Here is an 18,773-nt window from a genome sequence, read left to right as displayed (position 1 = left end):
ACATACAACCACTTTTACATACAGAATTGCCAGAGAGCTAGCTGACATAATGGAGATACTAGAATTTCTATGTAAGTAATAGTAAAACTTTTTAAGTCTGTATAGCTGGAAACATTAAAATATATGAAGGACATATATTTAGATGAGATAGAAATAGAAAGAGGGGAACTGAAGGAGGGCTGATAGAGTTTATCTCTAATTTCCATAGCTTTCCTTTGCTGCCAATCTTTTGGTCCTGCAGCTTGGTATTTCAACTACCCATTAGACATATTGGACTCATTCAGTTGCTCTTGTGTTCTGCAATTTATATGGATTCATGATAGAATGTTATAAAATGAACCCAAAGGATCTTTTTTTTTTTAATGGAGTCAGAGGAGGAGTGTTTCAAGATCATAGAAAATTAGTACCACTTCCTAAACTTCTTTTATTTAAGATACTGAATTCTTCCACAATGAATGACCTCCTCTTTTCTACTATATTCTTGTATTCAGTGTTTCCCGTCTGAATGCTCATGTACTTGAATGGTTTCCCTACAGTGCCCTTCTTCTTTACTCCCCAGTCTTCATCTCATACAGAAATAAAAACTACACTGGAATGAAACTTTTAACATTTTTGTTTTCTGTTTACTGAAGGAAGACTTCTAGGTCATATGATCAAAAAGATGGAGGAGTGGGCACTTTCTCTGATCCTCATGAACTCTCAAACCCCTTCAAGAAATCAAGAAATAAAGCAATTTCATGTGTCTTCACAGTCTAGGACACCAACAACCCAAATGAAGCAATAATTCAATAAACTAACTGTAGGAAAGGCTAATTACTAGCCCCTAACATACACTCAGTAGCCCCTCCTGCACTGGCTATCATTCTCAGGCAGCAGGCTACACAAGCCAACACACAGGATTGCAACAAAACTCAACTCTACCCCGTCTCAAACTTCTCAGCATGGGGAAAAAGCAATAAATAGAAGTGCACAAACTTGCTCAGGCTGGGACAGAAGAAGAGTAGTGTTTCATGCTACAACATCCCTTAGCCAGATAACTGAGAGAACTGGATCAAGAAGCAGTATGTAGCTATGTGACACTCCACTGAACTTGATATCCACCTGGGACCAGTTTTATCTCCACAGAAACCATTTGGGGCAGGAACTGTGGCAGATGAAAAATTAATTGACTAGAGTGAAAGGAGGCTGAAACATTTTTGAGGTCTGGTGATGTGAGGATGGTTCGCTATAAAAAAAGAAAGCTATCATCAATCGATCACATAAAAATAAAAACTCCCCAAACCACATGATTATTTCAATAGATGTGAAAAAAGCCTAACAAAGTACAACATTAACTTCTACTAAAACAAAACAAAACAAATCCTCTAATGTATAGTTTAAGAGGCAGGTTTTTTAAAATATCATAACATGTATTGATCTAAAAATGAAAAGGAAGCATTATATGCAACAGTGTTACATTAGAATCATTCCAAATAAATACAAGAGTAAAGCAAGGATGTCCCCTCTCCCAACAATTATTTGATATAGTTCTATATATTTAAGGTAGGGTTGGGGGTGGGTGGATTATGGCCCCAACTGCAGCAATTTGAATGTGGACTCTGTGAATTTAAGGAGTTTTTAAATGAGGAGACAATCTGTCTCTCCCATCCATTTCAATTCTTACATTTGGCAGCAAAAGCTTCTCTAAGTAAATGATGATGTAATGACTTAGTTTCTACAATAAGGAAATGAAAATGAGGGAAAAGACATATTGTTTGTTTTAATGAAGACCAGAGGTCCTCTAATGGAGGGGCTTATAATTTTTTTTCTTCCCGCTTGTTCTTCTGCATTTTGTTGTTGTTCAGTTGGTTCATTCATGTCTGATTCTTTGTGACCCCATATGAGCTTTTCTTGGCAATGATACTGGAGGGGTTTGCCATTTCTTTCTCTAGCTCATTTCCTCAGAGGAGGAAACTGAGGCAAATAGAGTTAAGTGACTTGCTCAGGGTAACATAGCTAATAAATGTCTGAGTCTGGATTTGAACTCAGGTCTTCCTGATTCCAGGCCCAGAACTTTATCTACTGCTTAATCACCTAGCTGCCCTCTTCTGCATGTTGTATAAATTTTAACTCAGACTCTGCAGGGGAAGAGAAATGAATTTCTGATACATGAAAATGCTAACAAAAGGGGGTGTATGAAGAATCAAATTATCAATATAGTTATATTTAAATATGTGAATGCACATCTATATTCTCTAGCAAGCAAAATCAGTTCATTTGCATCTCTCAGAGGAAGGATAACACTTGCAGTTACAAAATTCTAAGTAGTAAACATATTCTTATACCTAGCCTAAGAAAGGTCAAAGTTACCAAAGGCCAGACACTATGAATATAATCTAAGAAGTCAGAGTTAATGGGGCCCTACCATATGACAGAACAATGTGAAGCTGGAATGAAAAAAATATGTAGTGTGAAGATTGTTTTGAAATGGTTTTGTGTCTGAATTTTAGATTTTCATAAGGAAAAGATGATTGTGGTGTTTATACTTTCCACTGATCTTAATTATTCTTCAACTAGAGGAATCTGACAGATCTCAGGAGTCTGCATCTCCAAGTCTATCATAGAAGACAGCTGTCTTGGTAAAACCCTTCTGTTTTTCTTCCCTTTGTTTTTCATTTTTTAATTTCATGTTTCTTTATCTTTCTTCTGTCATGTCAGATCAGTCTCACAGGATCATAGGTTTAGAGACTGAAAGGAATTTATAGTCAATCAAATTCAATCCCTCATTTTACAAATGAAAAAATTGAGGCACATAAAGGTTAAATGCCTTTCCTAGACATTTTCTCAGTTTCAGACAGCTAGTATGTGACTGGATCAGAATTCAAACTCAAGTCTTCCTGACTCTAAGTCTAGCACTCTATCTGCAATACAACCTACCTATTAATCATGCCATCTAGATGTCAATCAAATGCTGTATTCTGCTCCCCATCTGTGCCTTTGGTTAAGGTGCTTCCTCTCCTTGAATTTTTTATGTTTTTATGTTTTTTATGTTTTTATGTAAATCTTACCCATCTTCTGAAGCCCAGTTAAGCTCTGTCTTCCATATGCAACTTTCCCTTACAACTGCAGGCCTCCTTTATCTTCACTTTCTCCGACCTCCTATAGTAGTATTGTCTGTACCACTCATTTTGGTGTTTTATTACATGATACCTTGTATTCTTCCCTAATTATTTCATATGTGGGTCTTGTCTTCTCCATCTGATATAACATCTTTGAGGAAAGTATCAAGGCTTATGCTTCTTTAGTATTACTTATGTCATCTAATACATAGTGCTAGGCACAGAGCAGATGCTCACCGAATATCTGTGAAACTAAATTGATCCGAATTGAAAAGCTGCCTTCCTCTAAAACTTTAGTTCATCCTATCTCTAGTTGATTTTCTTTCCCTTTTTCTTCTTAGCCAATTATCCTAGCAACAAGATACAACAATTCATCCTAGATACTGGAATTTTTCTTTAGTCAATTTATTTTTTCAATGGATCCTCTATAGCTCCTAATACGTGTAAATACCTCCGTGCAGCTAGCTCTGTTAGCTGAGAAGGCAGAATAGCACCATGCTACTTAATAGACATTTCTTGCTTATTTGCAATTATGGTTCTGAGTCATGTGGATCAAACAAAATTATGTCACCTGAAGCCTTCTGCTGTGTAGGTGAAAACCATAAAAATGGTAATTGGGAAAAGGAAGTACTTAGTAAGAGGTAGAAACAGGGGCCTGCTCTCAGGGTATTAGTGGGTAATGAGAGTTTGTTCCTACAAAGAGAACTCCTTTTAACTAAGGAGTTTCATTTGCCAAATGTGGTTCCCCACTGGAATGCTCTCAGAATACACGGCAATGTAAAAGAGTTTTAGGGAAAGTGAAAAGGTGTTTCACAGAGTTCAGATGGAATTTTCTCTCCTCCTCATGGAGTTCTGTTAGCCTCCTATTAAATTCACCTGTGATTCTCTGAGCCTGCTCTTAGTTTCTTCGTTACTAATAAACCTTACATTTGCACTACTGTTTTAATGCTTTTACTTCAAAGGATTTTTAAATGTATTTTCTCATTTTATTTTCCTTTCATTATTTCTAATTGCCCAGAAGAAACTGAGTCAAATGGAAGTTATGTGACTTGCCCAAAAGCAAGTGGATAGTATGCAACAAAGCAAAGGCTCACATCACAGTCTCCTGCTTCCAGGCTTATATTATTTTTACCAGATTACCCTTTTCCCATTTGTAACATGTAATTCTTTACATATTTAGGGGAGGTTGTTTTTGTACTTGACCTACAGTTTCACTGTTACAGGGAACTCCTGATGATGAAACTCCCTCCACCAGGGCAATTTGATACCTGATTTGCAAACTATAGTCTCAGCTGCCAGGAATTCTGAGATCATGAAGTGTGTAGCAAGCACTGTTTTCCACTTGAAATTACTTTAATTTAATTTGTATTTACTTTGGGTTTTCTTACTTCTGTGTATCCTGCTACCCTCCCCACCCAGAATAATGTAAGCTCCTTAAGATCAGGACAAAATTTCATTTTCATTTTTGTTTCCTAGCACCCAGTTTTAGTGCCTTACACATCTGAGGCAATTGGTTCCTCCTAAATTGAAATGAATGGAATCATCCATGCAGGCTGATGTAAAGCTGCAAGGGGTCTCATAGTTATCTGAGTACCAGAGAGGTAAAATGTTTCGACATCAAAGTGAAGGTGAGATTTTCTGTCTTCCGTGAGGAAATAGAGAAAGCGTTGGATGATGAAATCAATTATGTCTCAAGAATGAAGCCACGTTAATCAACATGTCAGTCAACAAGTGTTTATTAAGTTCCCATAGGGTAGAAGGATCACAGTGAAAGGATCAAGAGACAGAACAGTCTGTTTTGAAAAAGAAGACATATTACACAGATGACTACTGCCAAATGGTGGCTGTTGGGCAAGCCAACAAAATGCCATGTGGAATGATAAAGCATTACATCTTCTAGGACAATTGTAGACACTGGAAAAATCAAATATCTAAGACTCATTTATTGCCATTGTGAATTGACAGAAACTAATGACTGCAATAAGGCTGAAAATTAATGAATGTTAAATAGAGTTCATCATGTGATTCAACAGAAGCTCTGAAAAAAAAATGCACACTGATTCTGGCAAGATTTAAATACTCACATTTGACACAATCTTGCATACCAGAAAGCATGTGTGCTGACTGGAAGTTTATACTAAATAGAAACAAAAGCTGAAACAGCTTTTAGTGTTCCCTTATAATCAAGGAAATTTGATTTTGTTTCATGTTTTTGATTTAGGAAGGTAATATGGTATTTCAAAGACCTGGGTTTGAGACTTGACACTGATCTTTATCGCTTGTGTGACCCTGAGCAAGTAAGTCATTTAACTTCTGAAAGCCTTGTTTTTTTCTCTTATGTAAAGCAGGGACAAAATGCTTGTATGATATGCAACACAAAATTGTTGGAAGGAAAAAGCATTTGTAAGCTTAACATGCTAAATGAATATGAATAATTAGTGGGATGGATAAATATCTTTGACAGAATAGTCAGGACAGTTAGTTTAACAAATGTATTCCCTTGACAGTGGATAAAGAACTGGTCTCAGAATTAGGACCAGGTCTCAAGTCTTGCCTCTGACATATTCCATGTTATTCAGCAAATCAACATATTGTTATTCTAGGCCAGGGATCTCTACAGAAACAGTTGGAGCCACTGGGAGGCTGAGGGCAGGGGGTGGGGAGGGGTTTGAGGGATGGGATGAAATGAACCTAAGGGGTGTTAAATCAATCAAGGGATGGGATCACCCTTCCCGTGATAGCCAATTGTACAGATTATTTACAACACAACCACACCTACTCTTATTGCCTCACAATCCCCCAATGGCCCTAACCCTCCGCTATTCAAGCTACCAATCTTCCCCCTTCTACAACAGGTGTAGAACTCTCAATGCAGTTATAATTTAATGGCTACTCAAGCTCCAACAGGAAGAACCACATAACCACCTCTGGAAATATTCCATCATTCCACAATGAAACCCCAAGATACCCACACCCCTTCCTCTAGATCCCAAAGTGACTATGGCAAATGCCCCTTGAAAAATCACCTCTACACTCTGGGAGTAATTTGTAAGAGCCCAGGCTTCCACCTTTTTCATTTAGTGTGAAGCTGAATGAGTCACACAGGACAAATAGGCATAGATGGTGACATATTGCAGATCTCTTTATGTTATTTCATCCAAAAACCCATCTCTCTTCCTAACTCTCCTGTTACTATCACCATCATCCCAGCCACTCATATTCACAACCTCAGGGTCATTTTTAATTCATTACTCTCCCTCATTCCATACGTCTAATCAGTTGACAGAGCTTATAATTTCTACCCCCACAACTGTCTCATAGGTCCCTCTTACCTCTGTTCATATTCAACAATCCTAGTTTGAAAATTCAGCATCTCTTACCTAGACTATTGTCATAGCCTATGACTTGGTCTCTATATCTCAAGTTTCTCCTCACTTCCGTCTTTGTTCCATATAGTCATTAAAGTGACTTTCCTAAAATTCAAGTCTGACAAAGTCACTCAGTAAATTCCAGTGGCTTCCTATTGATTATAGAATCCAATATTATTTCATATTTAGAAAGCTCATCCCTTTTTTAAAATTGATAACAATGTGTGATAAAAAAAATGGAGGCAACTGCTCTAGAAAACTTTTTACATATGTATAGTAGAACAGCTATTAAGCTGAATTGGCAGAGGGATTATCCTCTCCAGCGAGTTTCCTACATGATTAAAATCACAGGTCTTAATTTCCTCCACCTAAGCATGCAAACATATGTGTGTACATACTTACAGTCTACAAAATTTGAGAGTATTTTTATATATTCATTCAATTCCCCTTTTGGAGGGAAGGGAGATAGTATAACACTTAGCTCAAAGGAACAATGGTATTTGATTCTCTCCTCATTGATGGAGACTGATTATTCAATGACCTGCACCTGTATGAAGAGGTAGAGAGAGAGAGAGAGAGAGAGAGAGAGAGAGAGAGAGAGAGAGAGAGAGAGAGAACAGTTATCGTGGTTCTTTTGGCTACCATCTGGAGACAGAAGATGTACAATCCCAACAGTTTTTCAGCTCCATGAAGGAAGAAAGAATCTAGGGGAAAGCTAGCATGCAGAACTTCAATCATGTCCTTATTCCTAGCTTGCTACATCAGAGACTTCAAGAAATTTCCCCTTGGGTGAGATCTAGGACTCACTCTTGTGTGAGCTGAGTTATCTCATGCCCAATATAAAAGCTCATTCACTTTGTATCATCTGGTGTATATTCTCCTATGTATACTTTCTCTGATTTCTGTTTTGCTACCAACTGGGATAAATGAATTTTCAATGCTGTTTGCTGTGAGTATTCATTGTGGAACTGATACTTGATGGAAAAGGAACTGAAGCCTTGCATATAGAGCTTAGGGATAGTGACCAGAAACTTACTTTGAGCCAAAAGTTACTTCCTCTAGACTAATAATATTTAGGAGTGCAGATGTAATTCTATTCTTATATCCCTTCTCTTTGGGTAGAGCAGTCACCAACATCTGTCCCCAACCTCTTGCTTCCCCTCTTGCAAGGAAACAAAGTCTCCTTTGGAGAAAGGTGGGGGGAAGAGATGCTAGATCTATTCTTGTTTCCCTGAGAAACACCTCTAGAAAGACCCATGGGGACATGCACAATGTACAAGGGCAAAAATAAAACAGTATCCACACATTCCAAATATAACCTTATATTTCGGGGCTTTCTTCATGAGAATGAAACTATGATTGTTTATTTTTGCTGGAATTTGGTGAGGGGGTAGCTAGTTTTCTTTGAAAAGCCTTATACATTTTAATTTCTTTTCTATGATTCCTCAGTATTTTGCCTCAAGAGCAACCCATTGTTTTCTGAATGGGACAACTTGAATATACCTTTTAATCACTAAAAGTTCCAGCCTTCAATGCTATAATACCATTGCATTGTTTTATATTTTTGCTGTTCTGTGAATTATATAGGAATTACTTTCTAGAAAAGACCTGGTTTATGTTTGATACTTGCAATTTTTTGCTTTGTTTTCCTTTGGTTTGGTTTTTTGGTGAGCCACTTTGAAGAAAGGATTTTTCCTCCCTCACTGAATTATTTTTTATTTGTTCCAATGAATCCAGCATCAACTTTGCGTCCATTTCTAACCTTGGCTTTGCATTTGAATGGGTGTTGCCCTAAGCAAGCAATCTGAATGGCTAGGAAACTTAACTCAAAAAGTTTTGGGCAATTTTCCCCCCGTGGTCAGTTCTGTCTCAGAAATGGGCTTTTGTCTTCCCACTCTGGAAAAAAAAGTCTTTTGTGTTTGTGGGGTGCTTTTTATTTCTTTCTTTTTTTAATTCATAGGGAACAGTTGCGATTTTTTAAAATTCATTTTGCTTATGGTCACAGATAATTTTATTTTTTTTTCTGGTTGTGTCTTGGAATATTTGTAGTGTATTTTTAAATTTTCATTTATTTATTTATTAGAGTTATAACAAGCTTTTCCAAACCACTTTGGCTTCATCCTACTATTATACAACTGCTGAATTTATTGATATGGTATCTTTTTAAAAAGTATGTTTGCTGCTATATGTGTAATTAAGTGCTATATGTTGCTATAGGAAAAAAAATCATTACTACTATTTTCATGATTTGAATGTATGATTTTTTTTCTTGCATGATTGTATTGGTTAAGTACAACATATTAATCCAACAGGAGTATGTGGGGTGGGGGGTGCTGTTTTGCTTTTGCCCCTATCAAGTATATATGTCTACATGTGATGAGGTCAGGGAACCATATGTTGAGGTTAAAGGTTTAGGGGACCCTAAAATACGGATTCACAGAGTCCTGCAGAATGAATTCAACTCAAGCCTTCTCAGCTAAAGAGAAACAAAGTTTATTAAAGATTTGCCATAATGAATAGACTCTTAGGGAGCCTGAGCATTTGTATCAGCAATGCCAGTGGGCCAGATTGAATCTAAACTGAGCTAGATTGAATCTGAGTGCCTTCATGGAGGCAAGATGAGACTTAAATACAGAAAGATTATGTCAGGGATCTAGGGGTGGTCAAGTAGTCTGGGGTGACTAGAGGAGAGATTTAGGGACTCTCTTGAGGAGGAATCTAAGGAGATCTTGATAAGACTGGGGTGACTAGATGTCAGACTCCAGGACCCCAGAGAATGGGATCTTGATGAGATCAAGGGTGGGAAGCAGCCATAGGCAATCCAGAGGTAACAGACAAGGCAGGGCCAGGCTAGTTTAAGGGGAATAGAGATTTGAGCCTAGCAATAATGGGAGGCTTATGGCCTCAGGTGAAGGCCAGATCAAGTGGGAAGATTTAAGGAGAGTTCAAGGGGGCTCCCAGAGACTGTACCTCATCACATGGATCTGGCTAGATGTGGCTCTCAAGGAGGCAAATAGTGATAAGAATGTCAACCTCTATTAAAAAAAAGTTCTAATATCCCAGGAAAGGCAGACAATTGAGATATGAATGAGAATCAATCATCAGGTATTTATTAAGCTTATTAAGTTCCTTTTATGCACCAGGCACTGTGCTAGCATCCGGAGATACAAGTATTAAAAATGAAATGACCCCTATACTTTTGGGAATGAAGCCTTGATCCTAAGAAGCATTTTCCTCACCATGTTTGTAAGGACTAAAGAGAATGTACAAGGGCAATAGGCAAACTCACAATGAAAAGCATTTATATTAATTATTTTATACAAGCCAATGAACAAGAAGGATGTCACTAACAACTCTCTATTACTAATAACTGTAGTTTCAAGAACTCTGTAAAGTAATACAAATCTTTTTGTAGACTTCATTCTAACCTTCTCCCATGACCTCCAGCACACATTTAATCAAAAACTGTAGTAGTAGCATGTAGGTCAAAGTTTCTATATCTACAGGTGGCAAAGTCACCTCAGAATTTAACCCCAGGCCCAGCCTACCTCAGACCACATAGATCTATCTTTTCTTCTTTAAAGATAGGAACCAGCAATGATTTTCTCACTTTAGCCAAATAAGAGGGCAAAGAGAACCAGACTACCTGAGGGATAAACCAACCAACCAAATTAAAGTGATGGATGAAGGGGGACATATTTTTTTTTTCCTATCTAACCTCCACTCAAACAGAGATTAGTTTTTGTATTCTTCGCTGTAAATTAGTATGAAACTGAACTGGGGCTTCCACCTACATCTGAACCCTGAAGAGGGGAAAAAATCTTTTAAAAATTTAATTCACTTTATAAATGTGTTATTGTTACTAATATCACTATCATTATCTTCTTCAAACATTTTATGTTGGATATTTAAAACTCAACACACAGGTGATTTCTTGCGATCCAAGGCTTACTAACAGGACTTGTAATTGCTAAAACATATTCACACAGCACTTCTCCAGCCATGACTGGAAGACTTTAAATGACTTTATTTATTTTAACAGAAAGTTTAAAGCCCATAAGAAGAGTGGTTTTTGCCCAACACATCTGCTTTCCCTGAATCCTATGTACGTCCTCTACCAGTGCCTACCATTTTACCAGCTCTTGAAAAGCTCTAAATAGCCACATTCCTTTCTTCAAGAGGAGTTATCAAGGCACACTCTTGAAGGTAGAATGTTTGGAAGGACAAAAGAAGGAGATGAGTACATGGTGTGATTTACAGATTCCAAAAGACTTTTGTAGCAAGTATAGTTAGAAATGACTTCCGGATTGGTTTTGGTTGTTGTTTTTGCTTTTGGGATTTTTTTTGGTGTGTGTATATGTGTGTGTGTGTGTGTGTGTGTGTGTGTGTGTGTGTGTGTGTGCGTGTGTGTTTCTTTGGCTTTGGGCTCAGAACTCTAGGAAAGAGTTCACCAAGAGAAAATAAAAAAAAAAAAAACATACAATGTGCTTGCACTCAGGACGCACTTGAAAAAGATCTGTTGAATTAGACATCAAACCCTGCCTTGCCTGCTAAATTGCAAACACCATACTTCAGTCTCGTGGCATTACTAGTTTGGGGTTTTTCTTAATCTTTAGAATCACAGAAGGTGAATCAATAAATAAACCAGTAAGCATTTATTAAGCACTAAGTGCCAGACACTGTGCTAAATAACAAGAATATTAAGAAAAAAGAAAAAAGTAGTCTGTGTCCTCAAGACGTTTATACTGTAATGGGGGAGGCAATGGGTACTTATCTAAGTTCATACCAGTTACCTGCAGAGCAAATTCAAGGTACCTTGGGTGGAGAGTAGGCAACAGAAACGGGGCATATCCGGAAAGCCTTCCTGCTGAGTCTTGAAGGAAATAAGGATTTCTAAGAGGCAGAGGTGAAAAGGGAGAATATTTCAGGCATGTTGGGACTGGGGGTAGTGAATGAAGATTCATAACAAAGAGAATTAGGAGATGAAGAATTGTGTGTGAAGAACAGCAAGTAGGTCAGTATAGTTAGAGTATTGAGTGCTCAGGAAGGAGTAACAGATAAGAAAGCTGGAAAGATAAGAAGGGTAGAGCTGGAAGGAACTTTATAGGTCATCTAATTCAAAGATATCAAACCCACTGCAATACTCCTTGGTATTGCCCAAACTACATTAAAATGTATGGGACATATTCAATAAAATAAATTAAAACAGAATAAAACATTGATAATGTTAATATGTGATTTTCCAAGTCGATGTGGAGCCCGACAGGGATCCTTATGTATAGCTTACTGGCCTTATTTTGAGTTTTTTGTTGTTGTTCAGTCATTTCATTTGTGTCTGACTCTTTGTGACTTCATTTGGGGTTTTCTTGGCAAGAATACTAGAGTGGTTTGCTATTTCCCTCTCCAGTTCATTTTACAAATGAGGAAACTGAGGCAAACAGGTTAAATGACTTGCCAAGCATCACCCAGCTAGTAAGAATCTGAGGTCAGATTTGAACTCATGTCTTTCTGACTCCAGGCCCTGCACTCTATCTCCTTTACCACCTAGCTGTCCCCTTTGAGTTTGACACCACTCATAAAGTCCAATGCACCTGATTTAAAGTTGAGGTGACAGTAAGAGACAGAGTCCATATTCCAAGTCTATTGTTTTTCCTTTACCTTACTCTTATTTGATGGCTCACTAAATGTCTTCAAAAGATAATTTAAACATAGAAACCTTGGCTACCATAAGTATAAATAGAGATTGAGCAGCCCCTGTGGAGAACAGTGTTAGATAGATGAAAAGGACTTGACCTAGTCTTCACAAGTATAAAGATGATATTTCTTGGTCCAAGGGCCTGAAAAGGGACATTCCTACAAAATTTGACTGGAGTCCTGGAAATTAAACATATACCATTGGCTGCTAAATTGTTTGGAGAAATATTTCCTAGATATATATGACCTGTTGTTTTGCATTAAATACCAAAGAAGACATATGTTATGATTATTTAGACAATGAGATGGTAAATGGAAGGATCTCATTCTTATGGCAATCAAGCTGGTCTTGCAGAGCTAAAAAAACTTTCTTCACAGTTCAATGTCATTCATTCATTAATTCTACAAGTTCTTTGTTTTTACTGAATTTCCTCTCTGTGGGGTACTATGCTAGATGCGATGAAGAATGTGAAGCAGAACAAGACAAAGTTTCTGCTTTCTGGTTTATGGGACTTAAGTCATATATGCAAATAAATGTAACACAAAGTATGATGTGAAAGCACAATGAGAGATTAGAAGTGCTATGTGATTTGTATGGAAGGAAATATTTCTTCTATTTGGGGGAAACAAACTGACCAAGGTATAATGGCAAAAAATATTAGGTATGGAAACAGAAGATATGGGCTTGGATCCTAATTTTGAAACTTTCGAGTCTTAGTTTCTTCTTCTGTAAAATGGGAATAATACATGTATTACTTAGTGAATATAAGTGTTTTGAAGACCAATTGAGTTAACATCAATAAAGCACATGCTTAAAAACATATAAATTAAATTATTATATTTTAGAGGCATTAAAATTGTTGGAAATAATTATGGAATAATTTCAGGAAACAGACTGCCTTCCTATAGCTCACCATATTTTCATAGTACTACATTTAATTAAAATTATACCATCGGGTCAACTTTAAACACAGCCACTTTAATGGTTATACAACTTCCCCAACTCTCCAGTTTATCTTCAACATAGTGTCCATGCTTTATTTCACATCATTCCTTTCCATGCACCCCTCTACGTGCCATACAAACTTGCTCTCCAAACTCAATGTTGCACCTTCCCATCTCTAAGCATTTGTATTATTGATCTCTCAAATCTGGAATATATTTTTTCTTCAACTTCACCTTGAAGAATCCTCATACTCCTTTGAGGCATACAATTCAGAAGTCACTCCCCCATGAAGCTTGCCTCTACCTAGCCCTCTACAACCCCTTGTTGGAATTGGTTTCTCCTTCCTCAAATTACTCTATATATATAAAAGGCATATCATTCCACTTTGGGCCAGTTATTAGTAAGCTTTGCCCTCTATCGAAGCTAAATTTTCATCTTTGCAGTTTTTAACTATTGTTCCTAGTTCTTTCCCCTTGGACAAGAAGAGCCAATCTATCCTCTCTTCCACATCACAGTCTGTAGAGTACCTCAAATCTTAGCACCCTTCCCTGCCCCTACCTATGTCTTCTCTAGGCCACACATGCCCTATCCATTCAATTGATTTTCACATAGAATAAAATTGAGGCCCTTTACTATCCTGGTTGCCCTCCTCTGGATGCTCTCCAGCCCATCAATGCTCTTCCAGGTACATCATGGCCAGAACTGAATACAATACTTCAGATATGGTCTGACTAGGGTAGAATACAGATATCAATTAATGATATTCTAGACAGGCTACAAATAATGGCACTGGTGATATTTTAGCAAGATAAGGTAAATCCACAAAATGAAATGGGCTTAGATGTAATAATAAGGAAAATTATTTTCCCTCACTGTCCTAATGCATATGCAGACAAGCATGTAAAGGTTTCATAATTATGTTTCATAAGTTTTATTTCTTTTGGTAAATAATAACTTTCCATAATTTATTAATCTCAATTAATTCTCAACTATAAATAAAATAGTAAAGAACTGCCTGAGGTGTACCTTTCAGTGACTAGAGTAATCTAGCTATCAGATTCAAGCCTCTGTTTGGGGAAAAAAGGCATGTTTAGAAAAGTGGGTTCAGATACTATGTGGAAATATGCTCTCAAAAGCCATAGCTGATCTTTTTATTTACATAATTTGATTGAGTTGACAATTACTTTATACTGAATTTATTTTAGTATTAATGATCAATGTAACCACAGAAGCCATTTCTCCATCATGTACCCAAAAAGGAAATTCTCTAAGTAATTGTAACAAAAAATTTTACTGGTCAGATAAAATGGAAGACCTTGCCCACATAATGGTAGATATCTTGTGAAACATAAAAAAACTTTAGTGAAATATCTAGATATTTGCATATCCCTAAAAACTTCATATTGAGGTATTTTTGGTAACATTTTTTTCTGCAGCCTTTTAAATTTTTACATCTTGTATATACAATTAATATACAAGTTAGTTGAACTCAGGTGCCATTCACATATACACATATGTATGTATGAATATATATATATATGCATCTATGTACATAGTTATATATATTATGTGTATGCATATATATATATATATATATATATATATTTCAATATTTGGCTGGAACAAAACAATCATCAATAATAAGTGGGTAAAAAAAAGCCAAGAAACTATTTTGAGCCAACAAACATTTTATCTTACAAATAGAAAGAGACATAATAGCCAAGAGTAAAGTAATTTGCTCTCAATACTTTTATGGAAGAAGATGATCAAGATTATGAGAACTGTCACTTTATAAAACAGTGAGAAGCAGGAAAGAGAGGAAAAGCCTGTAGAAATCTTGAATTAAGGCCCAATTATAAAAGATTATCAAAAGAGGATTTTGTGATGAAATTGGAAGGACAATAGATAAATAATGGATGAATATTCCCCAAACTGCACTCTATCCTCTTAATGTTAAAAGACCAGCACTTGGATTGGACCCCCTACAGAGAAATGGATAAACCTAAGTAGTTGAGGAGAAAGTATACATAGATTATAAATTGAATATCTCCAGGCCCAGAATAAACTAATCCCCTCAGCTTTGGTGCTCTGGCCTTGGGGCTGAACTGTCTAGACAAGTAAATACCAGAGTGCAAACTCATCTACTTCTAGGCAGCCCCAGACCAGACTGTTTCAGGTCCAATTCAGCTCTTCCTCTTCAAGCCCCCTCCAACCCCCACTTTCCACTTTTTGCTCTGAGCACAGTAATCAAATAAATACTTCTATTAATTTTGGAAAAGGGCTTTGATCAATTCACCTGTGAGTAATCAGACCAAAATGGTCTTCCTTGGCCACCCCACCCCACCCCACCCCCACACATTTATCTTAGAATATCAGCTCCCTGATGTATGTAGTAGTTATGTAATATCAGTTATGTGATATCTCATTTTTGTATTCCCTGTACTTAGTACAGTGCCTGACGCATAGTAAGCATTTATATGCTTTTTGTCCCATACATTAATGATATTGAAGTATTTAGGAGTCAGACTATGACTGGCTAGCCTGTATTGTAATATTCTCTAGTTTCATGACCTAAGCATTTGTTAGCAACCTATTTGTAACATTGATAATTAGCTAAAGAGCATAGAAAATTTTCTACAATTTATTAACAGGAAGGCGAATCCTGTTTACGTTTAAAAATTCAATCATGGCCACCATTTATATATATTTTACTAGAGATGTTATGGTAGTGTAAGCACTGAGTTATCTCTGAGTTGAGCTAAGCAAAATATTCAAAGCAATGGACCCATCAAAAATATTTGTCACATATACAGGCTTTAGAAATGTTGTTTTGGATCAGTTACTAACAGAAGGTAAATCTGCTATGACTATGATCACTGCTGTTACTGTTGCATTGAGAATATAAGGCATCTATGGGGCAGCTAGGTGGTGCAGTGAATAGAGCACCGGTCCTGGAGTCAGGAAGACCTGAGTTCAAATCCGGCCTCAGACGATTAACACTTGCTAGCTGTGTGACCTTGGGCAAGTCACTTAAACTCAATTGCCCTTCCCCCCTCCAAAAGAAAAAATTAGAGCCATTAAAAAAAAAAAGAATATAAGGCATCTGAAAGTCAAATATAAGTAACTTTGGCTGTTTCTCATTATCTAAGTCATTGCTCAACTCCACTATGTGGATAATGGGAAGCTGACTACAATAAGAACTGCTCTTTTAGAAAGGACTTCTGAAAAATAAGCTATTTAGGGAAGAATGTAGCCATGGACAATCACATTTCGCAGTGTCTAATTTCCACTATGATTTAATTAAATAGTTTTCCCTCATCTCTCCCCAAGTTTCTTGAAATTCTACTTCATTCTTCATTTCCCCCCACTATCTGACCCTTGGGAGATTCAACTGTACTAAAGTTCTGTAAGCCTGAAATCCAGGTGTGGCTTCATTTCAACAGTATATGAAATAATTCCCAGAGTTCCTTTCTATGCCTCAGCAGTTAGAATTGAAAAGGACTTCAGGCATGCCACCCATTCATAATTATCTAAATTATAACTTATGTCAAAGCTCAAAATCTGTTAGGATTTGTTACTAATACCCCACTATCCAGGAGAATTTTTGAGTAGTGGAGCTGTTCTGTAAATAGAAGAAACTCAATTGAGCAAACAATTGACAACCTTTATTGTACCAACTATGTGCCAGTCACTTTGCTAAGAGAATGGGGATGTAAAGACAAAATAAAACAATCCCTATGGTACTCTGAAGGAGTTTACATTATATCAGGAAGGACAGTATGTATATTTCTAGTATATGCCAAAATATATACATAATAAATTCAATATAAATAAAAAGGTAGTAAAATTCAAAATCGCTGGGGAGAGAGGGTACTTGTAATTGGGGAGATCAGCAAAGGCTTCCAAGAGAATATAGTTTTTAAGCAGTGTCTTGAAGGGAGAAATGAGGATAGAGAGGAAAATCACAAATAGAGGGAGTGCAGAATCATATTTTCCTGTATCCTGCGCCAACATTCAAAAACAAAATAGATTTTCTATCCCTTTGTGGACAGTTTGACTATTCTTACCATTATTACCACAAATTTTTCAGAAAGAGGTTAATGTTCAGAAGGGAACAACATGCTATAGTAGAAAGGGATCTCGATTTATAGATAGAGGGCCTGGGTTCAAGTCCCAGATCTGATACTTCTGCTACTCATTATGCATATTACCTTGGACTAGTCACAGCCTCTCTGGAACTCAGATTCACCAACTGTAAGCCTTCACCTGCTTTAAACCTGTGATCTCCAAGAGCTTGAAAGGGGGAAGAGGTCAGAAACAGAAAAGGGCATGTAATCAAGAGGGGTGGTGGAAAGGAATTCATGTTAAAAATACAAAGGTGTTTCTTTTTTAAGAGCAAAACAAAATGAGATTATGTAATGCCTATTTTTTCCCTCCTTAAGAATATATAACTTCTGAAGGAATATATTAAACATCTGCCACATTTTCTTGTATGCTGTGCCCATGCTCAAAATCAAAATAGGTTTTATATGCCTTTGGGGGTACTTTAGCTGTTCTTACTGTTGGCAGAAGTGTTAAGACCAAATGAATCAGATGTTAACTTCGCAACTGCAATGCTCTGCAGCAAGCCATTTACTAAACTTTAGGGATCTAGTCACCTAAACATATGACCCCTTTCTCAGAGCCTGAGACCAGACCTGTATATAATTTATTGCATATGCCATTGCTCAGTATTCTAATTGTTTCTGCCTTCCAGATCCCCCAACAGATAATTTTAGTAATCCATATAATAATATAACATTTGTAGAGTGTGTTAGCTTTACTGTTTGATTCAGTGATGCTACTTTGGACATATACCCTAAGGAGGACAAAGATAGAGGGAAAGATCTTTTTTTTTACATTTTACATTTTACACACACACACAAACACACACACACACACTTAAACACACATACACACACCCCAATTTTTAGTAGCACTTTATTATTAGAAATATTAGAAGGAAATTATTAGAAAGTACCTCTTGATTATGGAATGGCTAGAAAAGTCGTGGCATATGAATAGGTAATACAGTTGCACCATACCAAGGACCAATGTAAAGAATTCAGATATATTTGCAAAGTCTGGGAAGAAGTGATGCAGAAAGAAGTAATCACAAACGAGAGATCAATTTAAATGATGATCACAATATCGTAAAAGAAAATGATGTTGAATGATTCTAGAGCTCTGATCACTGGGAAGCAGCCTGGTAAAATGAAAAGAATGGTGGCTTTGGAGTTAGAGACACTGGGTTCAAATCCCTCCTCTGACATTTACTACCTGTGTGACCTTCAGCAACTCACTTAATTTCCTTTGGCCTCAATTTCCTGAATTTTTTTTAAATAAGATTAGACTAGATGGCCTCTAAGGCTTTTCCTGCTCTAGTTCTATGATCTATTCAAGCACAGTGACAAATAATGAATGAGTTCAGAGGACTGATAGGCAAGCATATATCATGTATCTTATCAGAGTCATGGTGGAATCAAGTGTGGAAAGAAGTGAATATAGTCACATGGGGACAATAGGTTGATTTGCCTTGCTTAGTTATATTTCTTTATTATAGGAGTGTTCTACAGGAGCAATGGTGATTTTTTTAAACACTAACAACTCATTTTTTTCATCTTGAAA

The sequence above is a fragment of the Trichosurus vulpecula genome, chromosome 2 (assembly GCF_011100635.1).
Source record: "Trichosurus vulpecula isolate mTriVul1 chromosome 2, mTriVul1.pri, whole genome shotgun sequence".
In the NCBI taxonomy this organism is placed as follows: Eukaryota; Metazoa; Chordata; class Mammalia; order Diprotodontia; family Phalangeridae; genus Trichosurus; species Trichosurus vulpecula.
This window is presented reverse-complemented; position numbering follows the sequence as displayed.